Source organism: Aotus nancymaae, unplaced genomic scaffold (assembly GCF_030222135.1).
Source record: "Aotus nancymaae isolate 86718 unplaced genomic scaffold, 86718_ANA_hifiasm-v0.15.2.pri h1tg000033l, whole genome shotgun sequence".
Classification (NCBI taxonomy): domain Eukaryota; kingdom Metazoa; phylum Chordata; class Mammalia; order Primates; family Aotidae; genus Aotus; species Aotus nancymaae.
In genome coordinates, this window is record NW_026988447.1 from 17,898,582 (window position 1) to 17,919,146 (window position 20,565).

Sequence of the window (20,565 nt, forward strand, 5' to 3'; positions counted from 1 at the left end):
AAAAACAGAGAAGGTTATTATATAATGATAAAGGGATCAATTCAACAAGAGGATAAAACAATTGTAAATATATATTCACCCAGAACCAGAGCATCCAAATATATAAAGTAAATATTATTACATCTAAAGTGGGAGAAATACAGCAATATAAAGTAGAGGACTCTAACGCTTCGCTTTCAACAATGAACAGATCATTAAGACAAAAAAATAAAATAAAATATAATAACACTGGACTTAAACTGCACTATAGATCAAATGGACCTAAAAGACATTTATGGAACATGCCATCCAACATCTGCACATGGAACATTTTTCAGGATAGATTATATGTTAGGCCACAAAACAAGTTTCAACAAATGTAAAAAGATAGGGATTATGTCAAGTATCTTTTTGACCACAATGATATAAAGCTAGAGATCAAGAAGAAAATCTTCAAAAACATAACAAAAATACAGACATTAAACAACATGCTCCCGAATAACCAGTGGGTTAATGAAGAAATTAAAAGAGAAATTAAATTATTTGTGACAAACAAGAATGAAAATACATTATATCAAAACCCATGAGACACAGCAAAAGCAGTTATATCAGGGCTGTTTATAGCTATAAATGCCTGCATCAAAAAGAAGAAAGATTTTTAATAAACAACATCACAATGCACTGCAGGGATCTAAAAACACCAAGAAAAACTAAACCCAAAATTGGTAGAAGAGAGGAAATAATAAATCTCAGAGGAAAAACAAAATACAGACTGAAAGCCAATTTAAAAGATCAGTAAAACAAAGAATTGTTTGTTTTAGAAACATAACCAATATTCACAAACGATTAGCCAGATTAAGATAGAGAAGACTCAACTAAACAAAATTTGAAATAAAAAAGGAGATGTTACAACTTGATACCACAGAAATACAAAAGTTCAAAAGAGACTATTATGAACAACTATACCTCAACAAATTAGATAATATAAAAGAAATATATAAATTCCTAGACATTTACAGCCTACCAAGATTAAATTATAAGATATAGAAAGTCTAAACAGACCAAAAACGAGTGAGGAAATTGAATCAGTAATATAAAATCTTCCATCAGAGAAAAGCCCAGGACCTGATGACTTCACTGCTGAATCTGCAAAATATTTAAAACAGAACTAAAACTAATCCTCCTTCAACTATTCTATAAACTTGAGGAGAGAATACTTTCAAGCTTATTTTGTGAGGCCAATAATATACTGATTCTAAAACAAACAAGGACACAATAACAATAAAATTACAGCTCAATATCCCTGATGAGCATAGATGTAAACATTCTCAACAAGATACTAGCAAACCAAATCCAACAGCACTTTAAAAAGACCATTAAATACGATCAAGTGGGATTTATCCCAGGCAAGCAAAGATGGTTCAACATATGCAAATCAATAAATGTGGTATACCACATTAACAGAAATACCAAGAGCCAGCTCGGCCATACAGACTCTCACCCAGGCAGCGCTGAAGGAATTGAGAAGCAGGTACTCAGAACAACAAAGTGGAACTATCCAAGGGGCCAGAAGCCTTCTGAGCTGAGAGCCTCAGGGGCTGTTGGCATTCCAGGCTGAAGGCCTCAAGCAGAGTCTGACCTACATGTTTATTCTTTCTGAACAGGTGATTTTAACAGATGTTCAGTATTTTCTCATAACACAAAATATGCCAAGTGGGCAGCTGATGCTGGCTTACCACTGATCACGGATAAACTGAAAAGTATTCTTCACAAGGGAGCCATGGGGGCAGAGTCAGATATCTTAAAGAATTGTTTTAACTGGTGTATGATATTTATATATTGTCCTGTCACTTTGGAATGCCCCAAGTAGTTTTCTATAGCAAACAATATATTTTATCATATACTCAGCATTTCTCAATATTCATAAACTTAACATTTCTCAACATCAATATTCATAAACTTAATATTTCTCAACATCTTCCCCCTTTTTCTTTTAACAAAACTACGTAAGCAAGCACAGCTTTATCTTGGTGAACTGTTTCTTGGAGGATTTGGGATCCACACCTGCAGACTACACAAAGAGAAACAAAACAGATCAATAACACAATCACAACAGCAATCCTAGATTCTCCAAGTGTTTTCACCCAAATTTTAGGGCTACCAATCCATCAGCAGCTCTCTCAAGCACCTCAGATTCTGAATCAAAGTTATATGTGCTTTGGGAAGCCTGAAAAACTTGTTCTTTTAATTTTCTCACTTCCAGTGATAGGTTTTCCAACATGTTCTTCCAGGTGATATTTTATTCTCTCCCAATTATGTTCAGTCTCATTATGCTTTTAGAATTAGTAAAGTCAATCTGTAACTCTCCCACTACTAAAAGACGTGGGGGAGTTAACACAACTTTGAATCTAAAGAGCTTTTATTCCTTATAAACTCTAATGAATAAGAATTAGGGCTTGATCTATTATATTTTCCTTCCCAGACTTTTATTGGCTTTAGGGCCATAGGTGTTTTTCAAAGTTCTTTTTATTTGCCTCTTACGATCAGCCATACTATTTTTAGTCATGATCCTACTAATTCCCTATTTCTCCAGACAATATAGTTGTTAATCTCAGTATGTATAAATTCTAAATAATTGTAGTTCTTTATCCACCATCTGAATTCTGTGTTACTACAAGAGGACTGACCAGTGCAATCAATGCTAAGTATCCCCTTAGGGGACCAATAATAATTCCATAGGAATTGTTGCATAGCACCTCAGCCTTTACCACAACACAGTCTTCCCAGATTAATGTTTTTAACTTAGGGGACCATTTTTTACCTTATCTGTATTCAGGTTTTGATAGCTGAAACATTGTTATTTCCTAAATTATTATGGAAAATACTAAGGTCAGAGATCATATGTCAATAAAGGAAGGAAAGAATATATGCTGAATATGTGAAACTTCCTTTTACTTCTACCCCAACTCCAAAAATACTCACTACAAGGGTGATAACCACCATCATGGCTACCAATCAAGTTACTCATAGTAACAGGCTGTCCTGCTTTCTTCAGGTTTTCCTCAGCTATCCGTGAAAGCTTTAAATGTCTGGATGGTACCCACACCGGTTGCTGATTTAGACCTGGAGAAACACAAGCAAATCCTCTACCCCATATTATTACATTGCCTTTTTCCAATTATTTGTGAGTGGATCTCACCATGAGATTAATTGCCTTACAGTTTATTCCCTGGATCGTAATTTCACATGTAGGATGTTTACCAATAATTTGATTTACCCATTATGCTGCTCTGTCTTGTTTGTTTGTACATCTAAATCCTCTTGTTCTTTTAGTTTCACTTTTTCCTGTTTTCTTATTTGATATAACTAAAAACTGTGCTATGCGTTCCCCAGGCTCAGCATTCCAAGGAATGGAGGAAGACACTACAATTTGAATTTCCCTTATAAAGTCCACATCAGTAACTCCTGTATGAATTTGAACTTCTTGAGCATTAGGACTAGATCTTCCTAGAAGTAAGCCCATGGTTCTGGGGGGAAAAGGGCCACAAACTCCTGTAGATATTTTTGCGGTGCTTCTCCCAGTAAAATGCTTACTTTTTGAGAGCTGCACAAATCTGCTATGCTCCCAGCTGTGGTGGGAAACAAGTGTTGTATAGGGATGAGAGAATAGCTCATACTGGATAGGCCCCAGTTTGGATTGGGGCCCAAGGAGGGCCCCTCAACCCATTTCCCAAAATTGGATTTCCTTCCATGTCCGATTTTGAATGACATTGATTTGCCCAATGCCTTCCTTTTCTACATCTGGGACATACTCCAGGCTCAGTACCCTTTTGCTTTAAAGAAGGTAAAGGCCTTGTTTTTTGTCCTTTTCTACATTTCCTTCATGTATGACCTTTTTTTCCATAGTTGAAACATGCTCCAGGAACTCCTTTGTTTATTTTTAAACCTGCCATTGCTTGTGCCAATAAGGTAGTGTTGTATAAATTTCCCCCTATTCCATCACATGCCTTAATGTAATCTAAATGAGCTTTCCCTTTAAGTAGCCGTAAAGCAGCCTGGCATTCAGAATTAGCATTATCAAATGCTAGTATGTGTAATACAATATCCTGAGCCTCTGTTTCTGATATGGCCTTTCTTACAGCTTCCTGCATTCAAGAACTTTTTAAAAGCTATAAAGTCAGCATATGGCTCTTTCAGCCCCTGCTTAACAGCTCCGAAAGAAGGTTTTCTTTTCCACTTCCTGATTTAATTTTCTCCCAAGCTCTTAAACATGCTTTCCTAATCTGCTCTATGACTAAATTGGCCATAGTAGCTTGGGCCTGCAAAGTAGCCCATGCACCAGTTCCTGTAAGCTGTTCCATGGCAATATTAATTGGAGGTTGAACATTAACATTTATATTAGCTTGAATATTAGCCTTGTTGGTCCACCAGGTCTTAAACTGTAAAATCTGAGAGGGAGATCAACAAGTTTGGGTTAAAGCATCCCATTCTATTGGAATCACCTGGTAAGAAGTGGCTATGTTCTCTAATAATCCTAGCACAAATGGAAACCCATGCCCATATAGGCTAATGGCCTGTGTAAACTCCTTCAGCAATTTGAAGGGAAAGGGCTCAGAAGCAACTCATACTTGTCCCTGCTGTGACAAGTACAATAACTGGAAATTGCTACTCCTCTAAATCTCCCTCTTTTCTCGCTTGTTGAATTCTGGCTTGGATGGAACCATGTACTGTATTACTAAGAACATACATGGCAACAGGATCAGCTAGTTTTACTTTCGAGGTAGCTTCCAATTCCTTTAATGGAGAAATATTGGGAAAATCTGGCCATCCCTTGACAAGATACTGAGGGGGAGCTGATGGGCACAACTTTTCCTCATTTGACTTCTCATTCTTTTGCCCTATAATTTCTCTACATACTTCATCATACTCCCTCTCCTCTCCTGAATCCTCTTCCTCATGGGCTGTCTGAAATGGCTCCAAGGCAAAATGCACTAAAGCCCAAACAGACCACACCAAATAAGCCTTGTGTTTGCTTGATTCTTGTCCCATGCTACTCTAATATTACTTAGCTCCCCCAGCTCACCCTGGGAGATTTTTTTCAGGAGTTCTCGGGCTAATTCCAAGCTCCCCCAGCTTAACCTGGGAGAGTTCTTATTTTTCCTCAAGAGTTCTCAGTCTACTTCCAGGTTCTCCTTAATTCACCTGCGAGATTTTCAAAAGTTCCTGGGCCCCTTCTGAGCTCTGGGGATTTTTTTCTAAGAGTACTAGGGAAAAGGACAATTATGTTAAATTACTTAGCATTCTGTGGAATTAATTACCCATGATCGTATAATAAATATAATTAATTATATAATATTATATAATAAATAATTTATAAAACTGCATCTAAATGTACAGGTCCACATTTCAGTGTATGACCATGTTGGTAAATGGGTCAGTCTGATGTCTAATTTAAAAATTTAATGTCACAGTCGCCTCAAATATTCTCAATTTCCTTCTGCTCATGCCGATCCATGGCTCAGAAAATTGCAGAAGAAAATAGGAGCATGAACTGTTCTTTTATTTTCTGTACTTATGCTCATATATACACACATACAATATAACAAGCCTGAAGAAATGTGCAGGAAATATATATATATATACACACACACACACACACACACACACATATATGTACATAGAAAGAGAGAGAGGTTGGCTTCGTGGGTATGAAATCCTGCAATCACACAAGACCTTGCCTTTAGAAGGGTTTAATGCTGTGTAGCTGCTGTCTTGAAATTCTTAGTGACTTTGTCTTTAAATCTGTGTTTGGTAAGTGAGTCTGAAGGGATAAGGAAACATGAAATGGAGGTTTGAGCCTTGGCTTCCAATTGGCCACACCTGTTATCTTCTCCACCTCCCAGGCAAGATTCTTGATCACCTGCTCCCTGGTTCGTGTTACTAATTTTAAAAGATACTTTTGCCCTTCAGCTATATAAGATGTCAAAATCAGATACATCGTTTACCAACTTATTTTGTCTCTCAAAATTTTGTGTAGTTATTTGTTGATTTTATAATTTAGGCTAGGATAAAAAAATCTCGTGTTACACTTATTTTCCTTGAGTATTTAGTAAACATTTCTCACTGCCTTCTAGTCTGCAGCTTTGCATTTTATAGGCAGATGTTCTTTTTGCTTGACTATTCAAAGGATTATTTCTGTATTCTTGTAAAATTTCTGAGATTTGTTTTGAGGAGAATCTTACTGTGGCAATTATTTTCCCCTGAGATAAGGTATGTCTTTCAGTTTCAAGATTTTAATCTCATTTAACTTCAGTAACTTTTTATTAAACTATGTCTTTAAGATGTTTTCTATTATTTTGTTTCCTTTCTTCTTTTTTCTGTTTATCATGTCTATCATTTTTCTTTTACTCCTTTTAAATTCTTTATTTTGTTTCATATTGTTCACATCTATCAATCCTATTTTCATTGTTCCATCTTCTATCTTCATTTTTGCAAACAATGTTATTTCTTTTCCTTTGCTACTTTATTTAACTGTTGGCTCAAGTCGTAATCTCTGTTGTCTCACCATTATCTTTCCTCAGCTTTTATATCCTTTTTGTTTGTGTGTTCTTTTAATAGAAGTGATACTTTTTTGCCCCCCAAATCTTTTTTTTAATGCTATGGTTTCTTTCTTATTTTTTTGAATTTTACTTTTAGTTCTGGGATACATGTGCTGAACGCGCAGGTTTGTTACATAGGTATAAATGTGCCATGGTGGTTTGCTGCACCTATCAACCCATCATCTGGGTTTTAAGCCCTGCATGCATTAGGTATTTGTCCTAATGTTCTCCCTCCCCTTTACCTCCACCCCCTCACAGACCCCAGTGTGTGATATTCCTCTCTGTGTGTCCATGTGTTCTCATTGTTCAACTTCCATTTATGAGTGAGAACACGTGGTGTTTGGTTTTCTCTTCCTGTGTTAATTTGCTGAGGATGATGGTTTCCAGCTTCATCCATGTCCCTACAAAGGACATGAACTCATTTTTTTTATGGCTGCGTAGAAGTCTATGGTGTATATGTACCACATTTTCTTTATCCAGTCTATCATTGATGGGTGTTTTGGTTGGTTCCAAGTCTTTGCTATTGTGAATAGTGCTGCAGTAAACATACGTGTTCATGTGTCTTTATAGTAAAATGATTTATAATCCTTTGGATATATATCCAGTAATCGGATTGCTGGATCAAATGGTATTTCTAGTTCTAGATTCTTGAGGAATTGCCACACTGTCTTCCCCAATTGTTGAACTAATTTACACTCCCACCAACAGTGTAAAAATGTTTCTATTTCTCCACATCCTTATCAGTATCTGTTGTTTCCTGACTTTTTAATGACTGCCATTATAAGTGGTTGCCCCTAAAATCTTCTTAGGCAATATGTTTAGTCAAAATATTTATGTTTGTGGCAACATTTTTCTTCCTTAGCAACGTTTTTCTTTTGTCATTCATCTGCCATATCTTTTTATACCTTTTCCATTTTCTTACTGCAATATCTTTGTATACATTATTTGTTCATTTTTAAATTTTTATTCATTTTTCATGTGGTGAATTCTTCCCAGATCAGCCATTTGTAGGGAAGTTTGTGTGTGAGAGTAGCCAGAGCAGTGTTCCATGGAACGGGAAACACTTGTAATGACACAAATTTGTGTATGTGCATGAATTCTTTTAACCTTTATTTCTCCTAGCCAGGTTATTTCCACACTGAAGGGCAACTCACTTGGTTGAGTAGCTCTTCTTACCTCTGCTTCAACTGGAGGTTGAGTCCTAAATATATGAATTATCTGTGAGATTCCTCATCTATTTCCACCTTCCAGTTCCTTGAGACCTTGTGAAAATGTGATCCAGGGTGCTTCTGCTGTCAGAATAAGCACTTTATCTCCCTTTTTCTCAAATGGACTTGCCCCTCAGGATATGACCACTTATTTTTCAGAGCAATTTTCTCCTGTCTCAGATCTGTAATTATGGGCATCTTTAACTTCCTCATCTTTTACTTCCATTTTAACTTTCATTTATATTAGGAAGTTTGTTCCCTGTGTGTTAGGGTTATGGATGTCCTCTGATTTAATGTAAGGAATTTGAATTTCTGATTTTTCACTTTTATTATTGGTTTGGATTATTTTCAAGAAGAAAAGGGACAAAATTGTATTTTTCCTCCACAATTTACAAATCAGAAGGTATATAACAAACTTTTGAGGAACTAAAGCAAATAAATGCCAAGAAGCAAGCTTCCTTGAAGGAATTATAGTTGATACACAAATATATAACACAAAATATATTATCCATCTTTACTTTTATATTAAATGATAGTCTTATAACTTCCGCAAGAGATGTAAAACTAGGGTGCATTAGTTTCTTGGCTCTGTGGTAATGAATTACCACAAACTGGATGGCTTAAAAACAACAAAATTTAGGCCAGGTGCAGTGGCTCACACCTGTAATCCCAGCTGGGAGATTGAGGCAGGTGGATCACCTGAGTTCAGGAGTTCCAGACCAGCCTGACTGAGACTGGGTTCCAGGACCTGGGGGAGGCTCAGCTTACTCCCTTGTGAGCTATGTTCTTCCAGGCTCTTGGTCCCTCACTCACTCAAGAATGGGAGAGAGGACCCTGCTGGGCATGGTGTGCTCATAAGCAAATAGTGGATCCCAAAGAGTTTTGCAGAAAGTGATTTATTTAGACAGAGAGAGAGAAAAAAAAAAAGAGAAAGAAATAGAGAGCAGCTCTCATGTGTAGTGAGAAGGGATCAGATATGCAGTCCACACCGAGGTAGGGGAAGGGGACTTTTAACCTGGCAGAAATTCTCACCCCATTTAAGTTTCCTGGCCCATGAAAGGAGTTCCTTTAAACTTCCACTGGAGTGATTGACTTTGATTATTTTCCCATGCATGTGAAAATTAAAGACCTCTAAGTCCCCTGATGGAGATGTGGGTGGAAGTATGGCACTGGGAAGTTCTTGCCTTGAAACTAACCCACCTTGTGGACCTAGGAAGAGAATACATTCCCTCATGACCAACATGGTGAGACCCTGTCTCTATTAAAAATACAAAAATTAGCCAGACATGGTGATGGGCACCTGTAATGCCAGCTACTTGGGAGGCTGAGGCAGGAGAATCGCTTGAACCCAGGAGGTGGAGGTTGCAGTGAGCCAAGATGATGCCACTGCACTCCAGCCTGGGTGACAGAGTCAGAGTCTGTCTCAAAAAACAAAAACAAAAACAACAAAAAAAGACAATAAAAACTAAAAAAAAGAAACAAAACAAAAATCCAGAAATTTATTGAAACCAAGGCATTGGAAGGATCATGTTGTCTCCGAAGCTTCTAGTGGAGGAATCTTCCTTGTCTTCTTTAGCTTCTGGTAGCACATGACATTAGTTGGCTCATAGAAGCATATTTCTAATCTTTGCTTCTGACTTTCACACAACTGTCTTCCTGTATGTTTGTGTGTCTCTCCTCTTGTTATAAGGACACAAAACATATTGGATGGGGCCCCACCCTACTCCAATCTGACCTCATCTTAATTTAACTAATTACATCTGCAGTGATCCTATTTTGAAAGAAGGTCATATCCTGAGGTATCAGAGTTAGAACATCAGCATACCTTTTTGGGCAACATAATTGAATCCATAATATAGGGCCTACTATCTTTTGGTAGATACTAAATTATCTGATTGTTTTAAGTCATTCATAGTTTATTTTTTAATAGATAAGCAAGGCTTGTGAAACACTTCTTAAAAAACATAAACATTGTGCTCTTTATAATAGCTATATCAAACCACTGAGATGTGGATTTCCTTGTTTTAATACTGTGTCTAAATGTGTATCTTTTTAAAGTTGGGTAAAAGATGTTTGGAGGCCTAACAGTGATTATTGTATCAAGAGATTTAAATACAGTCCGGCATTTCCTAGCTATCTATTTTATGGACAGATGAATACTTAGTAAGTCTTTAAAAGTTGTTATCATGCAGTCAGGGAAATGGAGGCCTTGGAATAGTGCTTGCTTTAGTTTGTGGGTAAATGAAACCTATTGAGCCCTGGCTTTTGTAATTTGACAATTTGAATGAAGTAATTATTTCCATTAATGGGTGTGGGGGGGTAAATATTATTTGAATAAATCATCGTTTTTGAAATAAAATAAAAAATGAATTATTTTTAAAAATTATCTTTTAAAAGTCACCAAATAACTTAAAAAACAATGGGGAAACCCCACAAATCAGTTTTTGTTTGACCAACTATATCCAGAATAGGAAGTGAAATATTGGAGTGTCACATCTGTTCATGCCATGAAAGCATTGTTGACACTGCACACATAGGAAAATCAAGCATGCAGATAAGGGAAACAGTCAAGGATTAGGCTCTGTCCATAATAGAGATCTTCATAAAAGAACCTCCCTGCATTAAGCCAGGATGAGAGCAAACTAGAATGGAACCCATTCCATCACTAGCCGATAATTGGAACTGTTAAGAAAAGGAAGGGCCCTTTTCTTTACTGCTGAAAAGAAAATAAAAACAGCAATGACAAAAATCCACTAGAAGCTGTGGCCACATAAAATCTTGCATAAATTTGCAACTTGTGCAAACTAGGCTTGACTAAGCTTATCTTGGTCAGGTGACCTCAGGTTATGCTGTAGTTTAAGATTATTTGCAATTGACAATGCGCAACATGCTGACAGAAGGAATTATGAAACATGTTGAATAAATATTACTTACACAAATTATTTTTTAAGGACAGCAACAAATAAGGAGTCAATAATAGCTAAGCGCCTAAGGTAACAATGCAAAAGGTACAAAAACCAACTGAAAAAATAGACAATAGTAATAGCTTCAATCAGATTCAGATATTGAAATGATTGAATTTGAATACTAAAACAATTATATTCCATGTGTTTAAAGAAATAAATGAGAAGTTGAATATATCTCCAGAAAATAGGAAATTATAAAAAAGGAACATAAATTTGAAAAAGAAGAGCAGAAATTCTAGAAAAAAATATATTGTCAATGAACATATTTGGTATCATATTGGATGCAGCAGAGAAGAGGTAAGTAGTAGAGTGAATTATTCAGAATGCAACACAGAGCAATGAGAAAGAAAATACAAATAGTAGGTAAGAATGATACTATAAAAAATCTGACAAGATCTTATATTCCTATAATCAGAGTCCAAAAAGGAAAGCATATTTTCTCTTGTGGATATGACAAAGGCCACATCTATAGTGACAATGGCTCATAATATTTCAGAAATGATGAGACCCAATGAATCCTAAGTTTGATTAAAACAAGGAAATACACACTTTGAAATAATAGTGAAGATGAAGAAAGCCAAACAAAAAGAGAAACAATTCTGAAAAGCCAGCAAAAAGGGAATAAAAAAGGAAAAGTAAAAAAAGTAAAATAAAAAGGCTAAGAAAAGTAGAGAAAAAATATTCCCAAAGCAAGGACAATAAAATAACTGATTTTTCAACAATGATAATAAAAGCCTGAAGATAGTGGAATAATAACCTTACTGGGTTTAAGAAACGCAACTGCCAATCTAAATTCCACAAGCATCTTTTAGGAGGTTAAATAAAGACAAAGTAAATAAATAAATAAAAATGATGTGTTTATGACCAACTGTCATGAAGGAAATACTAAAGCTGTACTTCAGAACCAAACAAAAATTTTTCTTAGGAGACCTGAAATATAAGGGAAAATAAAATTTTCCTTTTAAGATTTAAAAAGCCCAAATAGTGATTATAATCAATCTGTTATCTATAGATTAACATATAAGTTAAGGTATTAAAGAATAGTTGAGTTGTTTTATCCAAAAAGTGGGTAAAGTTTTTAAGTTTAAGCATTTTTTAGTATCTATAATATCACTTATAAAACTGTACAACTTTCAGATTAGTAGCAGGTTAAAAACAACATAATAAAAAATATTTAATGCAAATAGGGACAAGAGGTGGGAGAAAAGGAACAAGTGGAAAAAGAGAAAAGACAAGTTAGAAGGTGAATACAAATAAAAAAATTATTAATTGAACCTAAATGAACAAAATACACCAGTTGAAAGTCAAAGAACTTCAGAGTATGGAAATCAATGATAGATTAAGTATAAAAGACACATTTAAAACAGGATAAAAAAAAGTCAAAGTAAAAGATTTGTCAACTTTCTTTTGATTACTGCTTACATAGTATTTTTTTTGTCCTTTTACCAACATTGAGAATATAAGAGGTGATATTATAGACTTAATTGACTAACAGAAAAGACAGAGATGTTGTACCAATACTTTTGAAAATTTAGACATAATAAATATATTCTGGAAAAATATACCGTATCCAACTGACAAAAAAAAAAAAAAACTCAAGAATCTATAATGCATTCAATGAATAAATAGCTCTAATCTGATATTTCAGAGGATATTAAAAGCCTATATTTCAGAAATTGAAAAGATTTATATTAGTATAGATCTAATCAAGATACATAAATGATAGGGTGATTTAATTAAGGGGAAGTATAATATAAAGAATTTTTAAGTCTTAATAAAAGAGTAACTATTAGATTTAAGAGAACTCCATAGGGTTCCCTAAGGCTGACAGAGAGTACCTAGGGATGGAAATACTTGGACCCCCTCTCCCCCAAGGCTGAGATTCAGATTTCATTGGAGAAGGTATAGTTGCAGACCACTGGATGACAGAAAAGTTCACTGTGTGTCTGAGCCAATCCACAGTCATTAGGCAAGACGGAAGTATTCCTCTGGGTTGCAAGCAAGTCTCAGCCAGGGGCAGGTACACAGGCATGCAGGTATGCAAAGGAAATTGGGATGTTACTGTGGGTGGGAGGCCTGGAATGTCCACATCAGGAGGGCAATGGAAGACAAACCTCTTGGAGGAGATAGGTGAGCAGGGGGAATTGGGTGCCACTGCTGGCAGGAGGTGTGGAGTGTGATGTCTTTCCTGCAAGGGCCTTGGGAAAGTAATCTCCAGGTCAGTTTGGGGCTGTGAATTTGCCAAGGGATCTGCACCCTATATGCATATTTGATATAGTAAAAAGGCAGTACTACATATGAATGGAAAAAGAAGAGATTTTTCAATGCATGATAGTAGAGAAACTATCATCATAGGAAAAGGCAAAATGGACAGCTGTCTCACATCACCTTACTTTTGGGGAGTACTGATTAGAGAGGAGCATCAGAGGGACTCCTGGATTGCTCAAAATATTCTGGTTCTTAATCTAAGCACTATTAACCAAGATGTTTGTGAAAATTCATTAAGTCGAATTATTATGTTCAATTTTCTACATGAGTTATATTTCAATTAAAAAGTTAAAAAATGTGAATCTTTTAACTTCTGCAGACAATATAGGAAAATATACTGATTTTAGAGTAGGAAGTAGGACAGGATTTCTTAAAGAAGATGTATAATCACAAACATCAATTAAAAAACTGATTAACTTACCTACATTAAAATTAAGAACTTCTGTTCATCAAATAAAGGGATGGAATGATAAGTCACTCTGGCTTGCAAAAAATTGTAATACATGTAACCAACAATTCTTAAAAACCTACATAAATAAGACATTTATGGAAACTAAAGAGTAAATGAAGAACAACCCAACAGAAAATTTTAAAATGAAGAAATCCATCTACAGCCATACCACCCTGAACGTGCCCAATGTTATCTGATCTCAGAAGCTAAGCAGGGTCGTGCCTGGTTAGTACTTGGTTGGGAGACTGCCTGGGAATACTGGGTGCTGTAGGGTTTTTAAAAATATATATATATAAAAAAAATCCAAATCCTTTGTGAACTTGTGGAAAGATGCTCAACTTCATTAGTGATTAAGAATATGCAAACCAAATCTAGGAGAGTCCAGTCTATATTCACCAGATAGTTATAGATTTAAAAGACGGACAGTGCAAAGTGTTGGTGAGGATACAGAAAGCTGTTATGCTGCTGGTGCCAAGTGAAGTTTAATTCCAGTGATTGCACTTTTTAGGTTATATTCTGGAGGAGTTCTTCTCTTATTTTTCTGTGCATACTATTCACACAGACTTTAATGTGCAAATGAATGTTGTTAAAATGGAAATTCTTATTCAGTAGGTCTGGAATGAGACCTGAGCATCTCCATTTCTATCAAGCTCCCACATGTTGAAGGTTCTGCTAATCCGTGGACCATACTAGCACAGCCCTAGAGAACCTCTTGCATATGTACCCCAGGATGAACATACAGAAATGTTCATAGCAGCATACTCTGTAATCACCTCAAACTGGTAACAATTCACATGTCACCAACAGTTCAATAGATAAATAAATTGTAGAAAATGCATTAAGAGTATATAACAAGAAAGCAGACAATCAACATCTGCATGCAACAACAGTTTTATAAACAATGTTGATCAATAAAAGCAAAATATCAAAGTATTTTGGTAGATCAAATTCAAATAAAAAGTTAAAGCTAAGGTTTATAGTTGAACACCATTGGCAAGTTTATGTGTTTAAGATGGCAAATATTTATAAGAGGTTGAGAAAGTTGTTAGCTCTTGGGGGAAAAAATACTTTGGGAAGGAAGATTTCTGGGGTGGTAGCATCTATATTGTTTCCACTACTAAGTGGCTCACTATTAAAAACTGTAGGCATATAATTTAAGTGCTTTTCTCTGTGTTATATTTTACAATAGTAGATTTTTTAAAAAAACAAATTTACTAGTAAAGGAAGTGCTGAGCACCTATTTTGCTAGATGCTTTGGGAATAGGAAATTTTAGGGTGACTAACTGGCCCAATTTGCCTTAGATGGAGCTGTTTTCTTGGAGCATGATTTTCAGTGCTAAAACCAAGGCAGTCTTAGGCAAACTGGATGTTTGGTCACCATGTATCCATTTAGAGTACTAAAAAGTCCATTAAATGTGAAGAATAGGCTGGACTATTTCATCAGTTAATATACAATTATGATGGGAAATATATAAAGAGTAAGAAGGTAGAGTCTGTAAATCCAGGAATTAAAGCACAAATCTAAAGTGTAACCCACTGGAGAGATTTATTTGAAGTTTCTGGTTATAGTGTCTAGGAACAGACCACCGTATTAAACAATTATTTGTTTTTTACAAGCTCCTGACTACCAAGGCTTATCCTGCTTGACAAGTCTCTCTGGATATCATTGGCAACTTCTGGATTTTGACGGGGTTCTCTCACTTATACCCTCCTGTCTGGATAAACAGTGCTTGGTACTTAAGTCATAGAGATCTCTAAGGAAGATTTGAGTACTCTCATAACATTAGACTCAGAGCCTGATCTCCTCATTTTTATTGTTGCTGTATTCTGAGGAACAGAATCTCTTTCATATCCTCGTAGGCCTACTAACCAACCTTTGATGTGTAGCTTAAATGTCTCATCACCTGTGGAGATATCCCTAGACTTCCTCTGGTAGAGTTGCTTTGTCTTTGAGCAAGCCTCCACAACATAAATCTATTATAACATTTAGCACAAAGTGACAGTAAATTTTTAGAATTTACTTTTCCCCATTAAATGATATACTTTTCAAAGCCTGAGGCTTTTTCTTGTTCATTTTGTATTCTCAACACTTGATACATGCCTGACACATAGTAGGCATTTAGTATTTATCTGCATCTAGTAAATATGAAATACCTGCTGAGGTTGTAGACAATAACTCCATGTGTTAAACTTAAAGGCTAGGTGTTACAATTAGTTTGGCCCACAGAAAACCATGCTATGTTTTATTCCTATGTCTGGTAAGTATTGCTTGCTTGATTGAATGTAACTGTGGTAAATAATGTTTTTATTTTTTAAAAGTAAAAAATAAAAAAGGAAAAAGTTAAAAAAAATTGTTTAAAAAGCTCAGTACTGATCCATAGGCTACTGATTCTTATTGAATATGAATGTCTTACAATATAAACCACTCTAGGGCAGGTACGATATTGTGTGTGAGTTCTGCTAAGTAACCACCAATTATTACAATTTTGTAAAAAAGTAACATGTTTTCTCTCTACAATACATATAGAAAGAGTGACACAAATTTTATGAACCAGTAGACTTGTTTGTGTCCCATGATGCATTTTTAAATCTATCCCAAATCGAAGGATAACTATTCATTATTGTGTTCTAACTCATAGTGAAACGAAAGTCATTCTCAAATTTAATATCCTGGAACAACATTCTAGTGTTCTAAAATGTACTTTAAACCAATGAGAATCTCTGTTGTCTTTGGATGGCTGAGCTTTGAAGGAGCTCCAAATTTTCCTGTGCAGTCCATAGATGAGTTTATAGTTTAGATATATGAAGGTAATAACTGTTGGGATCACAGAATATCTCTTATTTGCTGAAGGAGGAAAATACTTTTTGTCATTCCTGACTACTATGCAAGAGATAAAATATTTCATTGCCTTAAAGTTGGAATTAATTTATAGCAACTATTCAAAGAATCTATTCAATTACACACCAATGGGTATGAAAATAGATTTATTTTATGACCTCTCATTTTTATCAGTTTGTGCTAAGCTGTGTCCACTGGGAAATACAGTGGCTATATATATGCAATGTTTCTTTCAAGCATTTCATATATATGAATCTTTTAAACATGAGGTAGTAAAATTATGCTGGCAAAATATACTATAATTCTATTGTTTTAAAATAATAAACAAAGTTGATTTGACTTGAAGGTTTACTGAAGTTTAGCAGTTCTTCAAAGTGCCATTTATTAAATGTTGTATTAATTACTTAAACTATCAGTCCTATAAAGCAACTCTCTGTGCAAGCAATTTCTGATTTTTTTCCCCCTTGTTCCCTGTCTGGACTATTTCTTCTTGGATATACACACTGAGAATTTAACTTTGTCCACAGATAGACAAAGTCTTAATGTTGGTTAATTTATCTACAGTGACTAATTTTTAGAACTAATTGTTGAACTAATTTTTAGACTACAAATCAAGATCTTATCCCTTAATTTGCCTTTTTTAAAAGGCAATTTCCCAAACAGATTAATGATTTTTTTTAATACCCAAGGTGGTTTCTCAGGCATATGTTTTAAAAATTGGAATTAATAATTCATGATCTTAGTAAATTACAGTCATGCTATATAATACTTTGTAAGCTTTATCTGAAATAAGGAATAGAAAAGAAACCAAATCATGGGAATAAGGATAATTTTAATGTTCTAAATTTTTCCTTTTCTGGTATTGTAATATTTTGCTGAAATTCTCTGTGGGGGGAAATATGGTTGGGAAATATATTGAAAAAACATTTAAATGACTGATACATTTTTCTCTTATTGTGTTTAAAAATGAGAACATTTGCATCGCATTTACAAAAAGAGAAAACACACAGACTTTAAAAAATATTTTTACGAGGGACTCCCACCAAGGTGGGTGAATAGGGACAGCTCCGGAGCGCAGTTCCCAGTGAGAGAGACACAGAAGGCGAGTGATCTCCACATTTCCAACTTAGGTGCCAGGTTCATTTCAATGGGACTGGTTGGACAGTGGGTGTAGCCCAAGGAGGGCAAACTGAGGCAGGGCAGGGCGCTGCCCTACTTGGGAAGTGCAACTGACCAGAGGATTGGGGACTTTACTGCCTCAGCACTCTGGTTCAGATACTGTGCTTCTCCCAAGACCTTTTCAACCCACAGTCCAGGAGAATGCCACTGGGCTGAAAAGTGCCGCAAGTTATCAACACAGATCTGAGCGACAGCTCCGGCCAGCCCAGTGCTGCAAGTTGTCAGCACAGATCTGGGTGGAAGTTTTGACTAGCGTAGAGAATGCCTATGGGATGGATCTATCTGCCCCCCAGAAAGAGGGAGAGCTGAAACCAGGGAGATAGGTGATATGGCTTGGCAGGTCCCACCCCGACAAAGAACACCAAGCTGAAGCCCTCTTGCTTGAGAGTTTTGCAGCCAGCACATCAGTTCGAACTTGACCCGGGACAATCAAGCTCAGTAGGGGGACGGGTGTCCACCATTGTGAAGGCAGGTCTAATCTCAACTGTGTAAACAAAAGCCAGAGGAAGCCTACACAGCAGCCTGGCTGAGTCCAAGGCAGCCCAGTAGTGCCTCTGCAGCCAGACAAGGGACAGACTGCCTCTTCAAGTGGCTTCCTGATGCCTGTATAACCAAAAAAACGCCTCATACAAGAGTGCTCTGGGTGACACCTGCAAGGTACCCTTCTGGGATGAAGCTACAAGAGGAAAGATCAGACAGCAATCCTTGCTGCTTCTCAGCCCCAGCGGTGATTCCCAGGCAAGCAAGTTTTCAGCAGTCCTATAACAGAAGGGCCTGACTGTTAGAACGAAAACTACAAAACAAAAAGAAATAGCTTCAACATCAACAGAAAGGATGTCCACTCAGAGACTTCATCCAAAATCACCAACTTCAAAGATCAAAGGTAGATAAATCCACGAAGATGGGAGGAAACCAGTACAAAAAGGATGAAATCATCAAAGACCAGAATGCCTTTCCTCCTCCAAGGGATCACAGCTCCTCACCAGCAAGGGAACAAAACATGATGGACAATAAGTCTGACGAATTGACAGAAACAGGCTTCAGAAGATGGGTAATAACAAACTTCTCTGAGCTAAAGGAACATTTTCTAACACAATGCAAAGAAGATAACAACCTTGAAAAAAGTTAGATGAAATGCTAACTGGAATAACCAGCTCAGAAAAAAAAGAACATAAATGACTTGATGGAGCTGAAAAACACAGCATGAGAACTTCAGGAAGCATACACAAATTTCAATAGCTGAATTGATCAAGCAGGAGAAATGATATAGAGATTGAAGATCAACTCAATGAAATAAAATGAGAAGCAAGATTAGAGAAAAAAGTGGAAAGAAATGAAAAAAGCCTCCAAGAAATATGGGATTATGTGAAAAGACCTAATCTACGCTTGATTGGTGTACCTGAATGTGATGGGGAGAATGAATTCAAGCTGGAAAACACTCTTTAGAGTATTATCCAAGAGAACTTCCCTAACCTAGCAAGGCAGGTCAACATTCAAATCTAGGAAATACAGAGAACACCACAAAGATACTCTTCAAGAATAGCAACCCCAAGGCACGTAATCGTCAGATTCGCCGGGGTTGAAATGAAGGAAAAAATGCTAAGGACAGCCAGAGAGAGAGGTCGGGTTACCCACAAAGGGAAGCCCATCAGACTCATAGTGGGTCTCTCTGCAGAAGCCCTAAAAGCCAGAGGAGAATGGGGGCCAATATTCAACATCATTAAAGAAAAGAACTTTCAACCCACAATTTCATATCCAGCCAAACTCAGCTTCATAAGTGAAGAAGAAATAAAATCCTTTACAGAGAAGCAAATGCTGAGAGATTTCATCACCACCCGGCCTGCCTTACAAGAACTCCTGAAGGAAGCACTAAACATGGAAAGGAACAATCAGTACCAGCCACTGCAAAAACATACCAAATGGTAAAGACCAACTCTGAAATGAAGAAATTGTCAATTAACAGGCAAAACAACCAGCCAGTAACCAAATGGCAGGATCAAATTCATACATAACAATATTAACCTTAAATGTAAATGGCATAAATGCCCCCATCAAGAGACACAGACTGGCAAATTGGGTAAAAAGTCAAGACCCATCAGTGTGCTGTATTCAGGAAACCCATCTCATGTGCAAAGACACACATAGACTCAAAATAAAGGGATGGAAGATTTGCCAGGCAAATGGAGAGCAAAAAAAGCAGGGTTTGCAATCCTAATCTCTGATAAAATGGACTTTAAACTGACAAAGATCAAAAGAGACAAAGAAGGGCATTATATAATGGTAAAAGAATCAATGCAACGAGAAGAGCTAACTATCCTAAATATATACGCACCCAATACAGGAGCACCCAGATACATAAAGCAAGTTCTTAACCACCTACAAAGAGATTTAGACTCCCATACAATAATAGTGGGAGACTTTAACACTTGACTGTCAATATTAAACAGATCAACAAGACAGAAAATCAACAAGGATATCCAGGACTTGAATGCAGATCTGGACCAAGTGGACCTAATAGACATCTACAGAACTTTCCACCCCAAATCCACAGAATATACATTCTTCTCAGCACCATATTGTACTTACTCTAAAATGGACCACATAATTGGAAGAAAATCACTCCTCAGCAAATGCAAAAGAACAGAAATCATAACTTACAGTCTCTCAGACCACAGTGCAATCAAATTAGAATTTAGGATTAAGAAACTCACTCAAAACCTCACAACTACATGGAAACTGAACAACTTGTTCCTGAATGATGACTGGATAAACAATGAAATGAAGGCAGAAATAAAGATGTTCTTCGAAACCAATCAGAATGAAGACACAACATACCAGAATCTCTGGGACACATTTAAAGCAGTGTTTAGAGGGAAATTTATAGCAATAAATGCCCAGTTGAGAAGCAAGGAAAGATCTGAAATCAAAACCCTATCATCAAAATGTCAAGAGTTAAAGGAACAAGATCAAAAAACTCAAAAGCCAGAAGAAGACAAGAAATGACTGAAATCAAAGCAGAACTGAAGGAGATAGAGACACAAAAAAACCTTAAAAAAAAATCAATAAATCCAGGAGC

General features: G+C 36.2%; 1 protein-coding gene and 1 pseudogene across 1 annotated transcript in view; both read left to right on the plus strand.

Annotated features, from left to right (window-relative positions):
* Positions 1-20,565, plus strand: part of IQCM (IQ motif containing M) — a 421,233-nt gene that overhangs the window by 91,972 nt on the left and 308,696 nt on the right. The window lies entirely within an intron of this gene.
* On the plus strand, positions 13,627-13,745 carry LOC135277898 (5S ribosomal RNA; annotated as a pseudogene).